This window comes from Grus americana, chromosome 3 (genome assembly GCF_028858705.1).
Source record: "Grus americana isolate bGruAme1 chromosome 3, bGruAme1.mat, whole genome shotgun sequence".
Taxonomy (NCBI): domain Eukaryota; kingdom Metazoa; phylum Chordata; class Aves; order Gruiformes; family Gruidae; genus Grus; species Grus americana.
Window position 1 is genome coordinate 118,156,932 of NC_072854.1, and position 26,967 is coordinate 118,183,898.

The 26,967-nt window shown below is 40.0% G+C and overlaps 1 protein-coding gene across 3 annotated transcripts in view; it reads right to left on the reverse strand.

Moving 5' to 3' along the window:
- MACROD2 (mono-ADP ribosylhydrolase 2) overlaps positions 1–26,967 on the reverse strand; it is an 892,353-nt gene that overhangs the window by 203,511 nt on the left and 661,875 nt on the right. The gene's annotated exons all lie outside the window — the stretch shown is intronic.

Here is a 26,967-nt window from a genome sequence, read left to right on the forward strand (position 1 = left end):
AGACCGTGGAAAAGGACAATTTCCTCATTCTCACAGTGCTCTCCACCGTAGCAATGCTATGTGCCTGTTTGTCTAAGCCTTTTTCCACTCAAAATAAACCTAGAAATCTTGGTACCTCCTTTGCTACAGCACCAGAAGCCCATATTTGTTTCATTTAATGATATTCAGTCATATGGTACAACTCTACCAAATGTGGGGGGGGGGGGCACATTAGACTAAATATGATGTATATATAGATCTTGTCCCAAGACAGACAATGGGCAAATTTGTTACAGATAGGCTGTAACAAAACCCATCTGACATTAAGTTTAGGTAGACAGATCCCTGATAGCTGTGGGATAAATAATACAGAAAGTTTTGGTTTTGAATACCTAGCATTGAGTTCAGAAAGTTTACAATTCCACGTTGCAGAGTTTGACTGACATAAATTTACTCTACAAGATCACACTAGTAAAAAAATTGTTTTTATGAATTAACAGTCCTGCAGAAGCCATTAAGCTTTATTAGGAATTATTTCTATTTTCACCCTCATTCCTAATAATTTAAGCTATCATAAGCTCCATATCATCACATGCTTCAGGTAATTTAATCATACGCCTGCATCAGATCAGATAAAATCTGTACTTCTATTTGATGCAGTAACGCACAGATCTAGTATTTACAGGCATAAAATGGTGGTCTACATTTCTGGTTCTAATTGTTATTTACTTAGCCAGCAATTTCTCTTGTCTTTTCCTTATTTCTTCAGAAACTCATTGATAATTTCCATCCACATCAGTAACGATTCGGAGCTCCATCAGATACTTATTTAACGCACGTGTCTGTATAGACAGTCTCAGAAAGGCTCAGTGTCAGGTAATTCTTCAATATGGAGAGACAGGTTCACATATAAATCTTATTTTAAACTCTCAGGCTGAGGGTAACTGAACTAAATGCACAGAAGTACATGGAAGAAATGAGTATTTATGATAATTTTTAGTCAGGCGGATTTAAAACTGACACCCAGCAAGTCTTCCAAAGTCAAAGGCTAAAAATACTGTATCTCACTTGGAGAGGACTTTCTAAAGAATAAGCAATAACTTTTACTATTAAATAAAACCCCTAGTCTATAAAGCTTTTGTTATACCTTTCAAAATGTAATTTTTCCATGAGTGTGCTGCATCAGTAGTTACCCGTTGTTGTGGTTTCTTTTATTTAGCTGAAAGTGGTACAGGCCTTTGCCAGTATTAAAGGCGCCACAGTAATTGCTGTAGCTATCCAGGATAAACATGAGAATTGTCCTCAATATTCATTGCCTCTTACTTGCATTCACTTTTAAATTTGGCTTTTGATCAGAGCATCGCTAACTACACTTTCCACTATTGCCGCAAACTTTAAAAATAACTGTATTTTCTTTTATTTTCATTCTAATTTTCACTATGAATTTAAAGTTTGTGATTGATGAGATTTAAAAAAAAGCAGTTCCGATCCTGGAACTGCCAGACTGAGATGACCAGAACTGTTAATACACTTGATGTCAAGGACACATTTCAGTATGTATGTGGCTGTCAGCTATGATGGTTTAGCTAAGTGGGATGTTTGACCGGTCAGGAAAGAAACACAGATTTTGGACTGGCACAGGGTGAGTTACCACTCTCCCTCTGATACTCAGCATCCCATAAAAGAGGTGACCATGTGAAAGGAGACAAGCAGAAGGGCTTGTAACTCACCTGGAGACTAGCTGAGCAATCAGCAGCTTTTCATCTGCTCTTGAGAGTGTTGAGGGAAAGCTGGAGATTGGAATTGGCTGGCTGTAGTTACAGGACCCATGAAAACTTCTTCCAAAAAAGAGCTGTCTTGCCCCAAAGTAAGGAAGGTATCTCACATTTTTCTTATGACAAAAACAACAGATGCCACACAGGGAAAACTAACTTCTTGTCCACCCACAGCTCAAGAGGAAAAGGGAAACTAAGGGAATAGGGCTCAGGGCAGCCGGTCGGCCAAGAGTCAAACGTCAGAGGTAAAAGACAGCAGTAGCAGCTTGGTGGCCCCTAGGCCAGGGCCAGAGACCAGCCTGCCACAACAGCTGCTGGGCTTTTGTCCTGTACAAGACCTACAGATCCATCTGAAGGATTGTCTAACTCTTTCCTCAAGGCTCCTAAAGGGATCAGAGAATTTGATTTCTCTCTGTTATGGAACATATCCTAAGCCTTTCCAAGCACTGCAGTGGACAAAGCTTATGCCAAGTCATGGACATGTAATATACAATCTAGCCTGACATTTAATCCCATATGAGATACTTGTATACAACTTTACCCGCACGCCCAAGCCAACAGTCTCATAACATCTGGCTGCAGTCTGGCTTACGTTATCACAATCCACACAAACTAAGAGCAAAGCTTATTTCATTCGGATGATGGGGTCGCTGGCATTTGGCAAATGCTAGGCTGAGTGTTATTGATCATAAACAAGCAAAGTGGTAGAAAACTGCTATAGTCAATTGGATGACGTCTCAAAGTTTTTAGCAACTTGATAAGTGCACTGCTGTTTTTAATTGGGCCCCTCATCCACAGGTGGCATCTACACACACCAATACCTGAAGGCATGGATTATGACAGGGTGGCAACAGTCTTGTAAAGAATACTACTGGTATTTTCCCCTGATCTTTTCTTTCTCAAAAAACCACATCAAACATACAAGAGACCCTGAAATTACAATGACTGTATTAAAAGTCTGCTTCAACACACTCCTACTGTATAGAGCCTCTCTTACCATTTCTCATCTTTCATCCATTAATTTAACTCATTTAAAACCCATGTTTAAAATATTCTGAAATAGACAAGCAGCACTACGCATTGCAGTTGTCCAACTGAATGTGTTACTTGAAGAAAGTTTTCCTACTTATATTGTTCATTTTTGTACTAGCTGTGAGAAACAACCAGTCGTGACAGTTTATTTGAAGATTTAGATGTTTGGTGTTAAATGATGCTGGGTTTAGAAAGTGAGAAAGTTGTTGAAGAAGTTTATAAAATACGTGTTAGCAATTATTAGGCAAACAATTTCTGTTTACTAGAGTACTTCTGATAATAATCAGGAATAGGGGAAAACCTCCCAAAACCATTAAAAAAATATCATTAAATTGTCATCTTGCTATAAATCCCCATTCTCAAGTATGTTTTCCAGTTGCCAGCTTCGCCAAGTGGAAGATATATTTATTCTCACAGCTGGACTAGAGAGCTATATGAAAACACTTATTTTCCATGGGATGTCTTATCCACATGCTTTTACTGTGCCTTAAAACATTAGCTTATACCAAGTGGTTGTTGCTTAAAACTACGTTACTGTGTGTCATGACAATTTCAGGTTTCTTTTCGCTAGCTGGAAATTCAGATCCCGTTACTGTAAATATACAGCCATGCTGAAAATATTTAGATAAATCAGAATTATTAAAAACAAGCTTGCAAATAATGAGGGGCATTCACCATTTCATGAATCTTCATTGGTTTGGGATCTACAAGGAAAGAATTACCTAAAATTCATTTTGCATGTGCAGTGCTTAAAGACAGATGGGATTTACACAGGTCTGAGAACTGTATATGCCCCGAGGCACTGCTAGATGCTTACGTAGTCTCTGAATAGAGAAATATGAGTCCAGCCGCTCACCCTAGAGACCAAGCCATTCATAACACGAATGCTGTACTAGCTGTCTTGCAATCATTTTACCAAGCACATTTCAGAAAGAGCTGCTTAAAAATCTTAGTGCCTCTCACTAGGATTTCTGACAGTCCTTTAATATTCAGTGCGAAATGTAGGTGCTTAGCACCTCTGAAATCTGGACTGTTCCTATAGGCGTCCAACTTCAGACACCCATATCAAAAACCATCTACAATCTCTCCCAGAGAGGCTGAAAAAATGTTTATCATAAATCTTCTATTAACACGTTATGTGTTCTCTAAAAGTTTAAGCTATTTTAAATTTGCACAAATGTTCAGAAAGATTTTTTAATTTTGCCACATATCTCCATTGAACAATACTAGTAGCTTCATACAAGCTTTTATTGCAAAGAACATGATTACAAGGGTATTTTTACGTGAAAATTTCACTACCGTGCCTAAAATTCTCATAGCACTACAGTAGCTCTGCGATCTTGATGAGATACATATAATTTCTATGCTACATCTGTTGCCCAAGCGTAGCTTTAAGTCGCTTGATCTTCCACAGAGTTACAGTCATGCAGATGACTTAGGGGAGCCCTGGTAGGTGCACCAAGGCTCCAGCGCCCGAGTGCCAGCCTGCCCCACTGTTCCCCTTGGTACTCTGGTTCCTCTGCCTTCAGCAAGGTCTGAGCGTGCGTTCCCTGCGCAGTAACAGTGGACAGTGCTCACAGTAGGCTCACGGTCCTTTATAGCGTAGAGACAACTGCGCTGCCGCTTGCAGCAAGGCAATGACAAAGAGCTGAAGAGGCACAACTATTTCAATAGACCTGACTGAAGGAAAGATTTTCTTCTCCGCTTCATTGAGAGCAACTCGCACTTCTGTTCCTCTGCGTGACTCTTGGCACGACAGAGAAAGTGTTATGAGAGGAACAGCACGTGAGAAGTACTTTCTATCAATAAAGGAGAAACAGCAAACACTTCCTGAAGAAAAACGCTTTTCTTAGTAATGAAGATGATGACACAACTAGTGCAACTCAGCTTGGCAGCTTCTCTAACTAGAGTAGCTTCAGGAGTCCTGCTGCGGCAGAAATCAGCGCACAAATCAATCTTGTGAATGACAGGACAAAAGTCTCATCAGGACATGTATTTAACAATGGCTGTAAATATCAGAGATTCTCTAAGACAGTGAAGATTAAAACAAGCCTATGTTATCAATCTGTCTGGAGAGACCCAATGTGAGAGAATTAGGTGGTGCAGTCTCACTGCATGAGTTGATGATAATGTGCAAAGACAGCCTGGACATCAATATTTAAAAAAAAAAAAAAAAAAAACCAAACCACAAAAGTGGCCAGTTGCTCCTTGTCTCATAGGCAGCGTGACGAGGAACACCAGACTAATCTCCCAGAAGGTACCCCAGTTACTTGGTGCTGCCCTTGTACCCTACCCTACAGGAAAGACGGAGGGACCCACATGCCCTGGCACTGGGAGGCAGGAGACCCCACTGCGGCTCCCAAATCCCTCTCCGAGCTCACTGGAGCCGCTAAACTGTCACAGACGTAGCAGGGAAAAAAGGAGAAGCGCTCTTGTCTCATCCTATTTTTTTCCTTTCTTAAGTTGGAGACCTCCAGGACAGGATTTACACTATAAAGGCTAAATGCAGTGTCCGACGCTTTTGGTAGCGAGTGCAGGTACTACTGTAAACTGAACAATAAGCAACTACATAAATGTAGTCTTCAAAATCCCATAGCCTGGCTTGCCAATTTGGCCCTGAGGATCAGAGTGCGTTACAAAAGTTCCTTCTCTTTTGCTTCACAAGCACACATTTAACAGTAGTCACAATCTACTTTTTACTGCAGAAATAGAACAGAAAAATTTGTCATGGATTCAGCTGAAAACTACATTTTAGTATGAATCATATATTCTAATCCCCCCCACATTAAATTATTCTCTGGATAATGAATCAGATATTCTTTTATTAGCATATTTCATTTCTAAGCCTTTCAATACATAGAAATAATATTTTTTAGCAAGAGACATCTCTTAGACAATGAAAAGATATTAAATTGTAGGTTTAAAAATTTCCTTTCTACTGGAAGTCCATATATATTGAGAGGGTAACAGAACAATTGTGCTACCTCAAGATTCATTAACTGCTGATCTCACTAACAGACGGGCAAGAGAGAAAATGAGGAAGGAAACCTTTTGAATATTTCATTAACTCTGATATTCAATTATTACAACAATGCCACTCAGGAGGGCTTGTACTGACTTTCTGTTAGAGATTGTTATTTTAAGAAAATGATAACTGATCAATTTGAACACTCACAAGATTGTTTTGCAGTTTCATTAATAACATATATTACTCATCCTCCCTTCAGAAACAGGAAAAAAATTGTTTATATTGCACTAAAATTCTTAGAATTTGAAGCAAAGTCACTTAAAAACAAAATTCAAAACTTACATCTTTTTACAGGAATAATGACAGATGCATATGCAATTTCTGTATTTTACATAATGGCACATATACAGCAAGAGGAGTAATATTTTTTTCTTTCTTTCTTTCACCTCACCAGAGCCTACTTATATTATTCACCAGCTTTTTTCAAATTGTTCCTATTTTTCACATTATTATATTTCTTCTCAAAATTTTCAACATTTCTCAACAATTCTCCTGTAGATTTTGGTAGCTTGCAGCAAGTCTCTTCCTTTTAATAATTAATAGGCACATTTTTATTTTTCATTAACTAGATATCTACCATATAAACAGGTCCTATGAAATACTTGCCATGTCATGAAAAGCCCTCAGCAGAAGTTATCTTTAAACAGCTCTTGTATGAAAGTGATGTAGCATTGTTTCCCCTGCTGTACTCCCCACCCTCCTGAGATATCTAGAACTGCAAAGGAAAAAATGTTGGTTTAATGCCTTTCCATTAAGCTAATTAGAAGCAAAACTGCTTCTGAAGGTAAATTAGTAATAACAGCTACAACAATAGACTCAAGGAAAGAAATCCTGTGTCTCAGCTGATGGAAAACTACTTGTCAGTTGGAGGCATGGAAACTGAGTAGAAAAAAAATGTGCACATTTATTTCCAAAAGTATACAAATGAACACCAGTAAGAGCCTTTCAAAAGACATAGATGGGAATCAGCAGCTGTTTGGCACTTTGTTCCCTGCGGAGGAGGAGGTGGAGCTGCTCCTAGCATCTCCCTCTCAGTACCAGTGAGACTCTCCCGTCTCTGCAGATGATGCAAAGGCCTATGCACCTCTTCGCGTTTCACTGTTCAAACAATGGAAACTTGGCACGTGCGTCACTTGAAAATTTTCGGCTTTGGGAACTGTTTTACTGAAATCAATACTAAGACATGATTCACAGTTTAATTTTGAGGCTAGTTTGTAATATCAGAATACTCTATAGCTTGTCACAATTACATTTCCACAGTTATATTCAGAGTTCAATACACATTTGAGAAAAGACAGGAGGTTGCTGTTCTCCACAGTAATCTCCACTTTTAAAATGCTAATTATTTTGCAGTCTCATATTACATCTTTGATATAAAGATCAGATGTCACAGCCACTAGTGCTGGTTATCTAATTACAGGCAAAGCACATCTCTATATTTTGAAAAACACAGTTAATGCACACGTTTCTCTTGCTGAAAGCCAATTTCCTTTAATTTCATTGACTTCAGCAATAGTGGATGAGCAAAACTGTCCCTAAAACACAAGCAGACAAAACCATCCCAAGACAATCCTTTAATCTGCAGCTAACAATTATGTGCCATTAACGCTCTCACAAAAAAAATTCACACAAAACCCACAGTGAAGCTAACAGAAGAAATCAATTATGTTCAGCAGAAGCTAAGCCACATATGAAAAATGTGTCTCTCCTGCACATAGCTCTAGCCTCAACCCAAGCTCTTGCAGTGTGGTCACACAGATAGCCATTTGTAACATTACTGCTAATGTTTAAAAGGTTTTAGATTCAGGAATTTCCAAGATTCAGGAATTCTGCTAATACTTCTGAAGTCTGTCAAAACACACACACATGAAGAGGCACATGGGAGTTCATATACTTTGGTTAAAGCTGCCTGAGCCTTATGTTCCCCATTTGTAAAACTAAGATGACAATACCAATGCTACCTACCAGGGCTGTCTGAAGTTCGCTGGCTAATATTTGCGAAGAGCTTTGCGGTACAAAAACCAAGTCCCAAAGTTGTTCTTTGAGGCTGACTTTGTCAAGATTCTTACTGTCCAAGGCCACAGTCAAATAAGGCTTGAAAACAAGCGGACCACTACCAGACAGGCCACAATATGATCAACTGCACTTGAAAAATAGCTTTAAGAAACAATTAGGTTTGCGGTTAACAGGATCTCTCTATATAGAATGATTGTGCTTAATTACTGTTAACTATTATGCATGTATACAAAGAGAATTAAACAAACACATTTAACTTCAGCTGCTTTTGTCACAGGAAAGGACTTTGTTCATATAACATTGAGAAAGATGATTTTTTTAAATTTATTTTCCTCAACACCGTTATTGGAAAAGATATTTAGTGTAAAAATTAGATACACATTCAAAGTTTTTCTCTCAATAGATAAAACCGACACAAACATATAAATTCCCTTTACTTTATTTTCAATATAACCATTTTACTTCAGCTAAAAACATGTTTATTAAAGGTTCAATGATCGAAGATAAACTAATCTTTAACTACTGTTGACAAATGATTGCTTGGGGACTCCTGCTCATCTAATAAAGTGAATCTGCGCTCCCCACATTTCTCCTTGCTATCACACCATAAACTATTTTTATAGCATCTTCTATGCAATGCATCACCAGGCACTTTACATTATAAGACTAATCAGCAGATAAAACACCACTGGAGCTTATAACACTGACATAAAATTCAACATCTAGTAAAGTCTAAATAAAAAAAAAAAGTTTTCTACATCGATTTGCAAACTAAGAGAAACACGCACTCCCTGCACTTGAGGATGGGAGAGAAGTCCAGTGCTGTGGAGCACAGCAATTCAAAGCTTACGTTCAATAAAGCCTGCGTGCAATCCTTAGAAGTTACTTTGGGAGATTTCAAAGGGCCTAACACAGACAGAATGAAAATGTCAGATGCTAAACCCATGTAATGCACAGTCTTCTAAGAACGCAGGTTTTAAATGTGCCTTAGAGCCTTGGCCAAAAGCAATTCCAATTCTTTCAAAATTGCCTGACGATTGCTTGTATTATCTCCATTTTGGAAAGTAACAAGCAGCTGTTTCTCTCACTACAGAAGCACTCAAATTATTTTATTGAACCACTGAGAAGGTAAAGGGCTAAAATAGTTTGGAAGGTAAAATAACTCAGCCAAAACCCGATAGGAAACAAAATGATTCAACACTTAAGTTATTTTGAAAATAACAATCTCATCTAACAGTTTATTTCAGAAATATTTGTCAGGAACCCAGTAGTCCCACCTTCATTTATCAGGATTTGTGTATACAATTACATAAAGTCAAAGCAATCCTAGATATCAATGAAATATAGGGAATAAAAAACCCAACTGTGTTAACTTATAGTTGAAAGCGTTTGCAATACTTATCTCAGTATTAGTAAAGGTACTCATCTATAGGAATAGCACTCCTGCAATAGTGATTATCAACCAGATTATACGGACAGAATTCAAAAGTCATATAAATCAATCTTCAGTGTATTTCAGGAAAGAAGGAGCTTTAAAGAGGCTGAAAAAATCAGCAGTGAAATACAAGTCAGGACTTGAGAAAGTCCAGAGCTTAGATGCAAAACAACACTACTCCATAGCGAACTGAGAAAAGAAGGGACCTTTAGCTAAAATACCCTGACCTATACACCATTTTAAAATCAACAGTAGCAAAAGACACACTTCATGTTGAAAAACAACAGTGTAGCAAGTTCTGCGATGTGGGATGAGGATACATCACAAGCATCATCATAGGACTTTATATAGAGAAAACACCATTAGGTGGGCTGTACGTGTTAACAAAACCTGCCTGAAGAGTTTTCATACAAATTGTCCCATGGAAATATTTTAACTTGAAAAATCAAAGTAAAAGACTTCCCCTATAGGAATAACTAATAAAGAATCAGAGAGGGAAAAGGGGGTTGAGACTGTGTGGCTAAAAAGGCCAAAGGATGGCCAAGCTAAGCAATACTACAGCCTATAATAATAAAACAAGATCTTCTGAGATCTACGTACAATTCTATGTATTATAACTGGATTTGCAATTCAACCGTCAACATCTATTCTGTCATACACTGTGAAAGTGGAAACCGCCTATAATTATATTCTTCTAAATCCAACTAACATATTAGCAAGGTACCAGTTAAATCCCAGTACAGTAAGAGTTTGTTATTGCTGCAGTCATTGTAGTGCTTGGCTTTCAACAAAAGCCCAAACTATACAACCTGTGTTACTCATAACACAGAACAAAAACCAAAACGTATTTGCACACCTGATATATAGAGCCAGGTATTACACCTCTGCAACAACCTAAATAGACATAGAGAACAGTCTGCCTTGACCATGCTTCCCTTTCCTCTGGTGAAGAGAGGTGATAACGGTAACAAACATGAGTCTGCAAGGAGCAAGGGAGGATGACACCGGAGATTAATGTTTGAGCATTTGACTGGAAGACAGAGAATCTGACTCTCTTCTAGGCAGCTCCTCCACAAGTACACTCAGAAATGAGAAACAAGAAAGTGTTAAAAAAAGTATACCTTGATACGTGGCTTAAAATCCTTGCAAAATAATCCCCAATCCTCTTATATTTCCCAGATCTAATCCACACAAATCACAAAAGCAATAACACAGAGGGAGTAACCTTGGATATGGCCAAATGACCTTGCAAGATACGGCAACAATATTCATCTGTTGCTTATGACCTCGCAAGGTCAAAAATGAAGTGCTTCAAGGTGCTCGTATGGCTCCTCATTGATCTTAAATCATCGAGGCAGCAGACATAGCAACCGCGGTATCATCGGCAACAGATGCGGTATACTGTATACTCGGACAAATTCCCTCACAAAGAGCCAAAATAGGGCTGTGAATAATTATGGGGAACAAGTAACTATTACAGGGAGCGTGGCCTGCAAGTTGAACACCAGTAACAAAGAGCTAGATTGCGAGGCTTTGTGATGAAGAGCAACTGAAAACCCCTGCTCAGTGGATTGTGGTTTGAAAAGCTCTGCCTGAATTGGCCAGAAATTTACATGATGATCAAAGGTAAAATAAGTTTAGCTGAAGAATAGCAGAAACGCGCTTCCATTTTTATAGGCAGGATGGGAGCTGGCACATTGCAGGCAAAAAGATGGAAAGGAGCCTGAGTGTTGCAAATCAAGGTCGAGACATTTGTCATTGGATCAAAAATTCAGCTGCACTTAAGACTTTTACTGATATGGAGGTGTTTGGTCACTGCCACGTGAAGGCTTAGAATGTCAAGCCCTGTGCACCCTCAATAGTTTAACAGGACAGAATTGTGACCATGGCCCTTGTTTACAGAAGATATAGGGCGCAGAAGCAGCAAAAGTGACAAACTGAAGATCCCAGCTACAGAACTGGAAGGCAAGGGGTCCCAAGGGTACTTCTGCTTCATAACTCTCTGTATTATCACTGGCACAAAAATCAACCTAATTAGTGCTTAACAGCATACGTATCAGACAGCTGTACATGCACGTGCATGTGAACATGAAGAGTCTAGAATAGAGCTGATCGAACATCAGCCACGGCTGTCCCACTTGTCTCCGCATTCAGGACTCACGTTGTTATGTTAGCGGGACATTTCTATTGACAGGCAGATAGATCACATTCAAGAATTCATCAAGCAAATAGACAAAAATTTTAATACCTAGGGGACAGCCTCAACCTGAAGTATCTCTTTGGTAACACAGAATTCAAATAAGAACCTGTTACTGACATAGAGTTGGTTGTCTTACATATTCCAGATCTTAAGTTCACTGTCTAATTAATTAAGCGCTGAACTTTCAAATAAAGTCAGTGTTCAACTGTTAACTAGTAATAGGTAGTCGCTTAGCTCACCCGTGCTCAGTAAACTGAACTCCAGTCAAGATAGAACAGATATATTCAACCGCACGGCAAGAATGTAGTGGAAGGCGTTAATGACACTATTGAGAGGCGCGGAGGATGCCAAGAGATTAACAGATTGTCATAAACTTAGTGTCCTTGAACAGCTTTCAATTAGAAGGCCTTAGACAAGTTTACAAGTTGAAATAGTAAATCACTACATATCTGAGCAGCATAACTAAGCACACTTGCTTCCTGGCTTAATTACGATCTAGTCAGAGAAGTACATTTTTATATATCAAAAAAGTCTATAATCAGAAGAATCATTATCCGGAAGTGCACTGTTAAATGGAAGATGGCAGCCAATAGCTGTATACATAATTCAAATAGTGAGCTGGGATTACTCACTGGTGCACATCCTCCTGGGCCTGAAACATTAGCTCCAGTAGTCATCAAAACAGCCATGCAACAATACAAGTTGATGAACTCACAAAGGAAAATCATCTCACGACTGTGAATAGACATTTACTAATAATAAAACATAAAGAAATGAAAACTCAGGACAGTGTTAAGTCTAAAACGTGTAGGGAACATAGATGTGGGAGAGGAAGCATCTCCAACAATTCTGTTTCTCACAGTTCAGCTGCTACCTTGTTCCCAATATTTGGCACACTCTGAGCAGATGATGAGGAACGGACACTCAGCCCTAGGTCAGTACTGGAGAATTCAGCAGTTGGAAAAAAACCCACGTTCTCTGCAAAAAACAGTTATTCCTGTTTGCAAACCTGCAAAATTTTTGATGGAGTGTAAAATGTCTTTCCAATGTAGACAGATGAGCTCTGACCTATGACTACCAAACATAACATTTCTCTACTCTGATGAAGAGAGCAGAGTAGAAGTGAGACTAGATTCTCATTTCAGTCACAGGAGTAAAATCAGAACAACTCCCCTGACGTACCCTCCATACAGCTAGTGTTTGGTCCTTAGAGTCCAGAAATACAACCTGACAACAGAAGCTCAATCGTCCTTCAGAAAATCATAGTCATCAGCCTTTTTAAATGAGCCAGTGCTGACTAAAGCATAGGGTCAAAGAGGACCACCAGCGGTTTGACAGTGGTTACATCAGATTTTCTGGCAGAACCTGATGGAAACGTGATGCACCTAATGGAAAGTCCTCCACCTGCATGCAGCATTCATATAGACAGTAACATGCTGTGCAAGGCATTTGGGGTCTCAAAATTACTTAGGGATATCACAGAATCATTGAATGGTTTGGGTTGGAAGGGACCTTAAAGACCATCTAGTTCCAACCCCCCTGCCATGGGCAGGGACACCCTCCACTAGACCACGTTGCCCAAAGCCTCATCCAGCCTGGTCTTAAACACTTCCAGGGATGGGGCAGCCACAACCTCCCTGGGCAACCTGTTCCAGTGCCTCACCACTCTCACAGTAAAGAATTTCTTCCTCATATCTAATCTAAATCGACCCTCCTTCAGCTTGAACCCATTACCCCTTGTCCTGTCACTACACTCCCTCATAAACAGTCCCTCACCAGCTTTCCTGTAGGCCCCCTTCAGGTACTGGTAAGCTGCAATTAGATCTCCCTGGAGCCTTCTCTTCTCCAGGCTGAACAACCCCAACTCTCTCAGCCTGTCCTCATAGGAGAGGTGCTCCAGCCCTCTGATCAGCTTCGTGGCCTCCTCTGGACTCGCTCCAACAGCTCCATGTCTCTCCTGTACTGGGGCCCCCAGAGCTGGAGGCAGTACTCCAGGTGGGGTCTCACAAGAGCAGAGCAGAGGGGCAGGATCACCTCCCTTGACCTGCTGGTCACACCTCTTTTGATGCAGCCCAGGACACGGTTGGCTTTCTGGGCTGCAAGCGCACACTGCCGGCTCATGTTGAGCTTCTCATCCATCAATACCCCCAAGTCCTTCTCCTCAGGGCTCCTTTCAATCCATTCCTCGCCCAGCCTGTAGTCGTGCTTGGGATTGTGCCGACCCATGTGCAGGACCTTGCCCTTGGCCTTGTTGAGCTTCATGTGGTTCGCACGGGCCCACCTCTCCAGCCTGTCAAGGTCGCTCTGGATGGCATCCCTTCCCTCCAGCGTGTCGACCCCACCACACAGCTTGGTGTCGTCGGCAAACTTGCTGAGGGTGCACTCGATCCCACTGTCCATGTCACCGACAAAGATGCTGAACAGTGCTGATCCCAGTACCGACCCCTGAGGGACGCCACTCGTCACTGTTCTCCACTTGGCCATTGAGCCGTTGATCACAACTCTTCGAGTGTGACCATCCAGCCAATTCCTTATCCACTGAGTGGTCCATCCATCGAATCCATGTCTCTCCAATTTAGAGACAAGGATGTCGTGCGGGACAGTGTCAAATGCCTTGCACAAGTCCAGGTAGATGATGTCAGTTGCCCTTCCCTTGCCCACCAACGCTGTAACCCCATCATAGAAGGCCACCAAGTTTGTCAGGCATGATTTGCCCTTAGTGAAGCCTATGAACATGAGAAAGAATACTAGAAAGCTGTAAAAGAACACATGAAAAAAAGTGTAATCTTAATGAAACAACAGAAGCAACGTTTAAAGCAATCAACAGTAAAGCAGTTACAAAAGAAAAAAAAAGCTGGAGAAAAATACAAAGTAAAGCCTTCAGTGCAACGTGAGCTGCCTCTCAGCTGCATTAGCAGACTATAAAGAGGAGGAATAAACTTCCAAATTACAATGCAATTATTTCACCAGGTTCTTCCTCAGAAAACGTAATCATACTCTTGCAAATACTGAAGGGACACATTAAAAGAATCTGAACTGTGGTGGTTCAAGAGACATTTCATAGTCCAGAATATCAACAGCAAATTCTACCTTCATCTGAGATCCAAAAAATATTTACAGGCAGGGTAAAGGAAAAAACCACCCAACAAAAGAACCCCCCAAACCAACAACAACAGAAAAGTATCTCAAATCAGCAAAACCCCAATTCAACCAACATTTCATTTTATCAGCCTGGAGTTTAATTATAAGCTAAGCTGAAGAAAGTTTAAAATAAGTTACTATATGAACTTAATGAAGAAAACAAGCCTGGTTCAGGGAGAAGACAGAAGTCTGGGAGGTTGGCTAACAATTGTACCATGAACAACTAAATTCTTCTGTGCCCTTTAGCTGCATTTGCCAGCAATAAAAATAATATCATTCCAGATTTTAAGCATGACATCCTGGAGAGTTTGGTCCGTCCCTCACAAGAAGTTAGATTCTACTAACTGCATCATGTACGCAACATTAGGCAAAACGCAAGAGAAAAAAAAAGTAGACTTAGGGTAGTTCACTAGTCCTTTAGCTTCAGATGCTTCCAAGCAGAAATGATGCAAATAACGTCTCCTGTAGATTTTTAGGATCATATTTTTAACGTCATGTCTTTCACTCTTTACATGACTTGAGGCATACGTTGATGTGTTCCTGTGAAATCCACTTAAAAATCCACGCTCTGCACCCAAAACCTGCCAGAGGTTAGGTAATCTTCAAAAATATATGCAATAATTTTTAAAATAAGCTCCCTCTGTATAACTCTTTATAAAAGAAAACAGACTTAAAAATAAATTTCTGAGATTTCCTTAAAAAAAGTAGGAAAATTAGGGTATTTCATTACTTCAGCCTTTGCTACTTCACAGGCTTTCCGGACTGTTTGTCTTTGCTGCCTTGGGGAACAGTAACTATGATTACACAGTGCAAAATAAGTAGCATTAGCCCCAAGGTTGGATGAAACACCTAAAAATTTCTGACTCCTTTCAGGGTTATGAAAATGTACACTGACTTTCCCCCTCCTCCCTTAATAAGACGAGTAAGTTGTGCCTGAGGCCAATCAAGTTCCAAGCAACTTAACTAAGGAGCCTTAGCACAAGTGTGATTACCCATTGGCTTCTTCTGGATGACCATTTTGAGTTCCTCTGTACATACAAATATGCCTTAAAAATGTACACGTAATTTTTTCTTCCAGTAAACTTGCCTTTAAGGTAACATTGCAACAGTGCGGGTGCAAATTTGCCAGATGACATCACATTCTTTAGGAAAAAGTGACTTTTTATATTTTCCCAAACTTCCCCAATAAGAATAAAATAAATAAATAAAAAAGCTGTCTTTCCTTCCTAATAACGAATGCTGATTGTCCTTTTTAAAAAAGAAATGTGGAGAAAAGCAAAAAGACTCAATAAAATGTTTGCCTGCACAGGTTGATAAAAGATGAATATTATAAAGAAACAATAGGCGTTGATCAAAATACTACTAATTTGGTCTAAATGCTTAGGATTTATTACTCTGCATGTATCGATTTATCTAAGTGGTTTGGGCAAGCATTCATATTGCTATAACAGAAAAATAGTACTATTGTCTCTTCCTACAACTTAATGTCACACTGCAGTGACTGTCTGGACAGTGGAAGCCCCCATTCCTATCTGTTTTACTGCCATAAAAAAGACGGTTTAAGCAGAAGAGATGTTTACGACGTTCTCTCATACGTATCTGTTACAACCTAGGGATGCGTGGTGCAATGAGGACAATAGATATTTGCAAGTCCCATCATAGGCTTAGCATACCCACAGGCACCTAACAACATTGCTCACCCTCTCTGGATACTGTACATTATCATCCTAGGCACCAAAACAAATATGCGAAGACAGTCCACAGCATACATCTAACACTGTACGTAATGCAGTATTTATCATTTTACAGATCCGCTATTTTACTTGATATTGTGTTGGTTTCAATGATACTACTGTTTGCCCTAGGGAGGAAACTCACAGCATTTTTAGGAGGTTATCAGAAAAAGTAAAAATGAAATACTAGGGTTTGATAGGCAATTAGCACAAACACCTTTTCCGATAAAACTAAAAATGCCCTTTAAGTAATGAAGAAAACATACTTTATTACGTTAATTCTTGAAGCTTCACAAGCTAATACTCAAATCAAAGCAGCAAAAGCGTAAAGTCAGGCTAATACCTATTAAACTAGGAACGGATAGTTGTTTTTGGCAAATCTGGGAAAGTAAGCAAGGCTTGCAAATCCTAAAAGCTTTTAACAGAAAGACATGGCACACACGCAAAGAGAGGTTTGACAAGGCAGACTAGAAAACAATCAGCAGCTTGTCTCAGCCTTTCTAGGCTGGATGAATTCAAACAGAAAACAGCATGATAGGATTCTACCCATGTACACATTTTTCACTTCAAGGTCGTACCAAACCCTTTCTAACAAACTGTGAATTGTAGGTTATGGCACTCTCCACATAACAAGGCTCCTAGGTAAAAGCAGAGCTTGCCTTTTACTACATTCAATTCAAACTTCTGTAATGAAACTATAATAGAATCAGGCCAAAAGCTCAGTCCATTTAATCATCTTTAAGTCACACTTGCTGGAATCAAATCCAGATAAATCACCAAATATCCCCCAGCTCAGTGGTTTGGCCACACTGTGCTCCTAACATACAAGAAAAAGATGAGTGAAATAATGTTTAGACTAGCAGCATGTGCAGCATGCTCCCTGAAGACTTTGGTTTCATGCAGGCACCCTGATATTTTACAAACACGTGCCAGGCTCATTGCAGGACACTCCTGCCTCTCCTGACCCCCGTGGCGCAAGCTTTCCCATCTGGCTCACATTGCTAAAATGGTGCTTCAGCTTAAAGCCAATTTAAGATGAACAAAAATTAAAGCATTTTATTTGGAATGTCCAAAATAAGCAGCACGGTTACACAACTTTTATAATAAAAGACATAGGTGAATAAATTAAAGGAAAGCAATGCTTTAATTATACTGTCTCCTGTATACATCTCTCTGCTCATTGCAGTTTCACTCCCCGTGCACAGTTTATGCCTGAGGTCGTATCTGCTAGACAGCGCCTACATCTGAGTTTTGTCAGACAATTTCCCTGTAAGGGAGAGTTTTCCCATGGAGAGCTTCCAATAAAAGAAAACCCTTGGCAGCACCTGTCAGAGCTCACCCTCACGTGGCTCCATCTTCCTGGAGCATGCAAGCTTTTATAGCTAATCTCTCCTTTGAAGTTTCCCAGGTGTCCAGACAGATCTGATCTTTCATTCCAAAATGCACTCTAATCTCTCCTTATCCAGAAGATGGTCTTACTCTTTTTTTCTAATAAAATAACCATTGCTTTCCTCCCTTAGAGATGCAAATGTCTCTGTAAGACACAATACCAGTGCTGAGTGGTTACTGAGCAACTCCTTGCTTTCACAAAGGAAGGAAACCTCTCCCTGCTTCCCTTCTGTGACTTACTGCAGTGCTCCCACATCAATCACTGCAACTACATTAGATATGAGCACCTAACAGGTACATAAACATATGCAACTCCTGATCTGGCTCTGGCCGAACATGATGCTAATAAATTTCTCTGGAGTTATAAAAGGCTTGTGGTAACTTTTTTCTTTTTTTCTGCATTGTATCTTCGTTCTCACATTTTTGATTGTGCTGCTGTTATGCCTACAAGGTCAGAAATGTGTCCTCCCACATCCTACCTTGTGTCCCCCCCTTTGTCTTTCTCAAATTTTGGGAACAGCACTAAAATATATCCCACGTATCTCAGGAGTCATCTGCTTGCTCCTTCTGAAGAAATCACACTTTTGAAGTAAACACCCTGCAAATTCATCATATTCTTCAGACACTTCTCCAAGCGTTGCCAGGGACTGAATACAAGTTTCAGTGTAGACACCTGGTAGGTATGGAAGTTTAACTAACTATGGGCAATGCTGATCTGATGGGGAGCAAGGTGTGTGAAGCATGATACTTACTCCATTCTACTTCCCTCCTATCAGATCAGCCCTTTCCCTGTAGCTTGGGAAATAGGACTCAATGCTCATTCATCAGTATCCACGAAAACATTTCTGTAGTTGAATAGGCAAAAGATAATTGGAGCCATTCAGAACTCAGATCAGGAAAAGCAACAACAGGTATTAAACACACAAATCCCTTTCTATTGTCCACGTGTAAGCACAGGCTTTGCCATGCTGCTAACAAATTCCCACATCATATGGATTCTCTGCAAGGTGAGCGAATGAATGAGACATTCTTGTAACAAATCATTTTGATAGCCTGGAAGTTTTAATGCAGGCACACAGTTCTTGTATATGTCCTGCCATTTGGTAAGACCAAAACATTTATTTGGCAGCTCACACTACACAGTAAAGTAAGATAATCCACCCCTTGCCTGCAAGAATGCACCTACACAAACTTTTGGTAACTTGCTCTTGACATTTGTCCTCTGTATGCTATATCCCTGCATAGGAAATGTAAATTTTCCTGTTTGCTCAGTTTACTGCCTTAAACACACACCAAGTCTGCTAAAGCACTCAGACGGAAAGAGCTAAGTTGAATTATACAAGTATACCATCACGTACTACGTTTTCCCACATCATTTGTTCTTTAACCAGTACATGTTCACAAAATAAGAGGAGGTTTCATATTCTGTACCTCTGAACAAGAGGAGGAACTAAAGAGGTGAGTATGACTTTGCCTACATCCTCATCTTGCTAACTGCACGCTGTTAAAAATATTCTTAAACAATGTTAACTTTTTCCTAGTATCCGAGTATGGTGTTTCTCCAAGCTTTACAGACATTCATGGATTTACGCCAGCAGGGTGAACAAGCAATATTGCAATACAACAGACAGGGAACTGGGGACAACAAGAAGGACGAGCTAAAGAAACGTCCATTATTTTTGGGCACCCGATTTGAGGTAACTTGGCTTTCTCACTAATGCTGACTCTAGCCGTTTAGCTGTTGAAAGCCAGATCTTGGTATTTCTCCTCCCACACGTGAAGGTGGTCTGTTGAAGTCATGCAAGATGACTCATTCACAGGCCCAGACAGGCACTAGTTCTCAAGACAGCTTGCTTGGCCACCATATGATCCATTCTCTCTTTTACAAGCATCTATCATTTTTTTTCATCTTCTCAGTTCTGCTACATATGGTGTGACACAACATCCTTACGAAGCTCCTTGAAACAACAGCATCTTTTTTTCTACTTAGCTGTGATTTGTCCAAAGCACATACCATCTGTGCATCCTGGAAAAAAACCTTGTAGCTAGCGAACGCTTGGCAAACTTTTAAGTAAAGGAAAGCAGGTCATAAAATGGGACATAATGGGCTACGTTAACTACAGATCTTGAAATCAGCCCTCTCTAAATTATACACGCTAGAACATTATATGTTAATTTTGCTGTTGCATATTGATGTGATGCGCAAATCTAAACCACAGCTCTAGACAACAAGCCACCGCCGCCACCACTACTAGTTTTAGCTCTGCTGGAGATTTGGATGGGCCTAAGAAGAGCTGGCCCTTCTTCTGTAACGGGTTCAGAGGGACTTCTATGTAAAAGCACAAGTAATTTCACTCACTGAGAATAGAGAAGGGGGGGGGGAAATCCCCCTGAACACTGAAACTTAGAGACAGGCTTTCAGGATGCAAATGGACCCAGGTTAACACTTATTAATGCTATCTCAAGACTTTTATTTTCTATGCATTTAAAAAAAATAAAATAGCTAAAATAAATGACAAAAGCCTGGAAAGGAAATACTATTCATCCACTTTTATGACATGGAGCTTAATGCTCTGCCAACATGTCTCTCCACAGAGACCTCAAGGGGTGACCATTCCCCCCTGACCATTCAATCCTTCACAATTCCTGCGAGGCTAGCGACAAGCATGCTAATTACTGCCAACGACATTAACAATTTCTGTGTTGTGCAATGGATACCTGGCACTAGACTATTCAGCTAATTTCAGAGGCAAACAGCTGTCAAATGATAATGATTTCTGGCCGCTACAGAAAAAGCCTCTATTGGAAACTCTAGGGAAAAAAAAAGTCGTAAGACAATGACAGAGAGAGAAAGAGAATAACGTTAAGATGTGACATCTTCTTGTCACAACGTTACGTCTCTCTTCTCCTTTCCTCTTTTAAATACGTTGCAACACCAAAAAGCCTTTCGCTCTAGTAATTTTGCTCTGCTACTCCCTGGGGCTTGCAAGAACACAACTGGTTGGGCTGCCACCTCAGCTGAAAGTCGAGGTACTGGAAGGAGCTGCCCTGAGACCCTCCCACACCTCTGCCAGTCCGCTCCTTTTCCTAATGCCAGTCCTGAAAGTGAACCAGGAAGGGATGGGAGAACATGTCTCAGAAAATGAACTACAAGACCCGTGAGGATTCTAGGAATAGCTATGGGTGGGTTTTTTCTCTTGATTTTATTAAAGTATTTTATTTGGGATGGGACCATAAGAACCAAGGAACAGAGTGAAGCATATGTCTGTAAGGTGAAAAGAACTGTATTTCACCACCAGATTGAAAAAATTCAGTCCTTTCCCAACTTTTTTATTTTATAAGAAAATGGTTTAAACACAATGACTTTTCAAATTTTTACTTTATCAAAAACCCCTGCATATGAGCAAAGTTCATCCTCATTAATGCTGCTTAAGTGCATATATGTCCTTGACATTTTGCCATATCAGTGCAATAACATTTATTTTTTATTAAAGTTTCAATGCCATTTTTCAAATACTTGAGCCAGTTCCGTTCAGATTCACAAGAAAGCCCTTTTCAGCATTATCATGCAAGATGATTCACTTGCAACAATGTCTTCTGTTAAAATTATTCAATTCTGCCAAAACAAAACAAGCAAATAAAATCCCTCTAGAACGCCACCCAAGCTATTAGCCTACATAATAGAAATGTTTTAATGAGAACATCTCCATTTTTCTTCTGAAAGAGTTGATTATAGAATCCCACATACAGTTACTATAGCATTTAGTAGATTTACAAGTTGTCCTCGGAAGCATCTTTTATCATTGTTTCAGTTTTCACCTATAAGCAACCTCTCTTGGGAATTCTGAATGGAAATTTGCATTTGTTAAGCCTTCTGCTCAGAAACCTTTATTAAGGAGGTTACAGGTTAACTGACAGGTTAAGTGGAGCTGCTGACAATTGGAAAACATTCAATCATTTATAAAAAGAACTGTAAAAATACTATCTGTAAATAAAGATTTTATTACAGACTACAGAGCAATCTACTCTTTGTTCCTGCGAACTGTAGCTCTGCTAACCAAGGATTACGGTACCATCTACCAGCCTTTTACCAGCTATATCAACGGTACGACATCCTCAACAGGATACCAAGTGGTTTAGAGCTTTATTCTGTGGAATGCTACAGCACGATGTGCGCAATCAGCCGCTGCAGGAGCACAAGAAAGTCTAAAATAAAAATATAGTTCAATATGCAGAGGGTGAAACGGTACTGGGGAAAAAAAGGCAGACTCATTCATATTCCCTCATGGGATAAGATACGCTCTTCTCATCATTTTTAATTTTTCTACATATTCTACAGCCTGTAACAAAAGATGACCTGCAGGCACTTTCTGTCAAATGCCTGTCAAAGTTACGTTGTGTATAACAACCTAGAAGGATAGCAACTAAAACGTGCTAACGTTTCTTAATGCATTCTTTGAAACTGTTACTGGTTTGGGGCTGTATTGTAATATACTTACTGAATATCTCTACTGCTATGATTTCAAGTGATAGCAAGTGACAGAACAACTGGCATAGCAAATACTCTTACAGTGTCACTCACCATTGATACTAAACTGGGAACATGTAAGCCATCTGGAATAAATGCTCACACCAGGAAATTTAGGGCGATCTAGTCCAAGCACAAGTTTTGGCTGATTTAAATTAACTTATTCAAATCTCTTTTTTAATACCAAGAAATAATGTAGAAACAAAAGGTAAGAGGAAAAAATGCTCTCCTTTGATTTAGCAATGATCAAATCAGATCACATGAGCAGAAGATTGCATAAACTTCTGCTCTTGCCACATTCAGCCCAGGAGGATAGGGCAGTAAACCCTTTTTCTAGCTAACTACCATCTAAATAGTTGATTGAGATTCTGTTCCAGTCCAGTACAATGCTAATTTTTAAACTCTGGAGAATCGTAAAGTATATTACCTTACCTGTATGATCACTTCCTTATTTCTTCCACTCTAGGAAGAAAAATTCTGTTTCTGGGAGTTGTTTTGGTTTGGGGTATTTTTGGGGGCAGCTGGGGTTTTTTTGTGTGGGGGGAAGTGTATGGGGTTTTTATGGGAAGGGGTGGGGATGCAATGAAAAACATTTTGATTTGTTCATCAGTTAGATACTATTTTACCGTTGGAGGAATTAGTACAAATTTACAGACGTGTTTTGTAAAGCTGCTTGAAATGTATTTCTTAATATTCCTAAAGCATGTGAGCCTCACCCATTACATGCACTTAAAAACCCCACAAATATTGAGAATGTGGAATACGGCCATTCAGAAACGTCAATGTATACTTGCAACCAGTCCCTCTGAAAATTACAACCCTGTACCAGCATCCTGTATAGATAGGAACAACATAGGGAATCTGACATACCCATTTTAGTAACTCTGTACAGATCCTAGTGCCGCACTTATTTATAAATATTAACTAAAGAAAGAACAGAGTAGATGGAAGAATTTTATTTCTGTTAAAACAACGAGGTCAGATTTCAAAACCTCACATCTGGCTTCTGTAGATTTATGTTGTTTAAATATTTTGCTGCAGCAGCAGTTCTTCTTGATATTAACCTCCTCAATGTGTTTAAATACCAAGGTAACTATGCGAGAGCCTGCGTTCTACAGATACCTCACTGAATCCAAGCAGATGCCAGTACTTCCTGGAGAAACCAAAACCCCAAAGAACTAGACTATTTTTGTTCAGCTGCTTAAATACACAATTAAGACTGTAGCATTAGGTGTTCCTGTTTGAAAATTTAGACAAAAAGCAACTTGGACTCTACAACTCTACCTCTCTGAGTTCAGCCTCCTTTTCCCACTGGCAACCAAGTCATGAAACCCCCTTCCATAAAGACATTACGCTCTGCCTTTAACAAAGCTATTTTGTCCCCTGCTGGACAGGTTGCTCACAATTTCTCCACTCTGATAGTTAAACGCCTTCTTGCCAGCTTCAACTCATTTGTGGCCAGTTTATCTCCATTTGCTCTTGTGCTAGCATTACCCTCCAGCTTCAGCAGCTGCTCTTGCTGTTTACCTGCCTGATGTATTTACAGAGAGCAACGATATCCTCTCTCTCAGCTTTTGCTGGGTTTAACAAGCCAAAATTTTATCCTCCTCTCAATAAGTAAGCTCTCCCTGGTGTTTTCCACTTTCAGTTTGTGTTCATCCTTCTTAAACACAAGTGATCACAACGGCACGCCGATTTCTCTAGTGTCATTCACACCACGACTATGTCACTATTTTTACTAGAATATTTCATACTATACCTCCTAAGATTGAATTTGCTTTAGCCACGGCTCCATCACATTATTCTCAGTCACTATGTGATTTAATAATCCCAAGTCTTTTTCCTCTGTCATTTCCAGCTGATGAACCTACATGATATCGCAGAAATTTTTATTAACCATAATGTGTATTACCTTAAAACTGCCCTCCAAATTTAATCATGTTTCTGTTAGTCTTCAATGTTATCCATTATTATTATGGATAGTAAAAGCCCTACAACTTTCATCAACAAATTCCGTTGGTTTCATCAAACTCTCTGTGCTGGTTTTGGCTGGGATAGAGTTAATTTTCTTCATAGCAGCTTGTATGTGGCTAGTGACCCTTACTCATGATGGAGCCCTGCTTTCCTGGAGATGGCTGAACACCTGCCCGTTGATGGGAAGTGGTGAATGGATTCCTTGTTTTGCTTTGCTCGTGCACGCGGCTTTTGCTTTACCTGTTAAACTGTCTTTGTCTCAACCCACGAGTTTTCTCACTTTTACTCTTCTGATTCTCTCTCCTGTCCCACTGCGGGGGGAGCGAGTGAGAGTCTGTGTGGTGCTTAGCTGCCAGCTGGGTTAAACGACAACAGTCCCACACCAAAGCCATCAGTGGAAATAAAGACAATCAAAACCACAGCGAAAGTTTGAGAACCTTGACCTTTCTCTCTAGCCCACTACTTGTTGTAGGCATCTCATCACCTCCACAACCTTGTCCAGTCATCATACAATTTTCTACAGATATCCCCCTTCTTCAGCTAATTAAAATTTCCCACATAATACTGCATCACATGCTTTATCAAAATGCAGGCAAGATCTAATGTTTTCCCTTCAAATAGGAAGGCAAGGCCATTATCAGAGAAAGGTATTAGGCAATATCTGAGACAACGGTTCTCCATTAACCTCTGTGCCTTTAATTATTCTTTACTTCCTTCCTTGCTCAAAAAATCTGCATATAGTTCAGAACTGATTAACAAGTTTGTAGTGGGCCAGATCACTTTGTCTTACTCTTCTGATTGGTCGTCCCTGATTTGAAAAGATTTATCACCAACCCTTGCTATTAGAGAAGTCATTTCATATTATCAGGTCTTTCTGAATTCTGGAAAGGAGATTACGTTGGCTCCCACGACTTCAGGGCATTTATGTAAGGACTTTAGAGCCTGGCTTCCACCTTCATTATGGTAATATTCATTTCTGTATACTAATTCCTGTGAGGCATCCTGTCTCTGCCCTACCTTCTCAGTGAACGTCTTTATTTGAACCGCATCTGTTCTAGCTTTAATTTTTCAGAGAAGCATATTTCCATGATGTAGTCAATATTAATGAGTGCAATCATGCTATGCATGTGCACACGGAGAATGTGTTACTTTCAAAGTGACGCGGCAATCAGTGGGGTTTCTCACAGAAGAGAAATTACTTGGTATGAATAGAGATGGCATAAGGCTTTTAAGAGTTACTCTGAGACACAGGCCAACTGAAGAGCATCTGTAAGATTAACCTGGAAGGAAAAAATACTCAGTCTCTGGGAGAAGAAAAAAAAAAAAGCAGAAGTGTAATTGCCTCCACACCTCTGAGAAGCGCAAGCAGAAATGGGGAGCCTTCTGCTGGGTTATTTGAAGGAAGGGTCAGGACAAGAGACACTTAACTAAATCAAAGCCTGCACCTCTCAGAGATAGGAAATAGCACAGGGCAGCCGTCAGACTACATTGCTCAGGGGAAAAAAGCAGCATCTCTAACGCTGCCTTGCTTTGCCTTCTCGTGGTCACCCGTTTTTCTCCCAGGAGAGAGGAGAACAGAGAGTGTGACAGTAGCTGAGGACAGGCAGCATCTTGCTGGGTCAGAAATATGAAACTAATCTATACTAAGCTGAGAATGTGAAACTAATCTATACCAGGAGGAGAGCTGCCGACTTGGGCAGCTAAAATTGACAGTTTGAGATAGCTTCTGAACGTGTGAACTAAGTCGGGATGAGAACCACTTTTATAGTGAAAGGTGTCATCAGCCATTGCTGGGAAAGGAAGGTTGAATTAAGAAATAGGAAAAACCAACCCATTACGGCAAGAAAAAGCTGTTTAAGATGTAGGAGGGCTCTGAGCTACTGCTCCCAAATAGGAGTGCAAAGCCTGGCGATGGCAGCAAGGACAGAGTGAGAGTAAAAAAAGTGAAGTAACAATGGCAGAAAGTAGCTCCTACTAAATAAGGCAATATTGCCGCATCTAGCGGCAACAGAGTTGAGAGATGAAGCCTAGCTGGAAGAGATCGGGGTAGTCAAATGACACAAATTCCTGAAAGAGGGTTTATTATCCTGGCTTGGTCAATAAGTAGCCCTTCCCAGGGACAATCATTTCCATACCATAGGAAATCCAAAGTACTTTTCCCAATTTGCTGTCACAATTTTATGTGTCAAAGACATACAAAAGGATAATTGCATCTGTATTCCAACCTACTGTCCCAGCACGCAGCAAACAGCGATGCCGTGGTCCAGCACAAATCTCTTTCCAAAGTATTGCTGGCCAGAAGAAAAAATTGCTTCTAAACTGGGTCAAGCTGCACTATCTCCCTCCCACTTCAAATCTGTCCTCAAGATTCACCTCTACTCTGAAGCCAGGGGCAAAAAAACCCCAGCTAACCAATTATGGCTAAGTAGCAGCTTGGGATAGCTGATTAAAAAAAAAAATAAGCTTTTTGCAAACAATCATGCAACAAATAGCCAGTGTAGCAGTGCAAATTTCGTTTGCGCTATTCTCTGTTTTCCCCTTCTGTTCCTTTCATTTGTCACACTTGCGCTTCAAATCAGACTGTTACCTCTTTAGAACAGAGACTTCTAGCTATATGGCACAATGATTTAAATACTAAAATAATACATAAGAATACGTGCTCAGGGCATTAAACAGTTAGTTAACATGAAGGTGTCAGGAAGAAATTCTGCAATATCTCTTAGTACACCATGGTTTG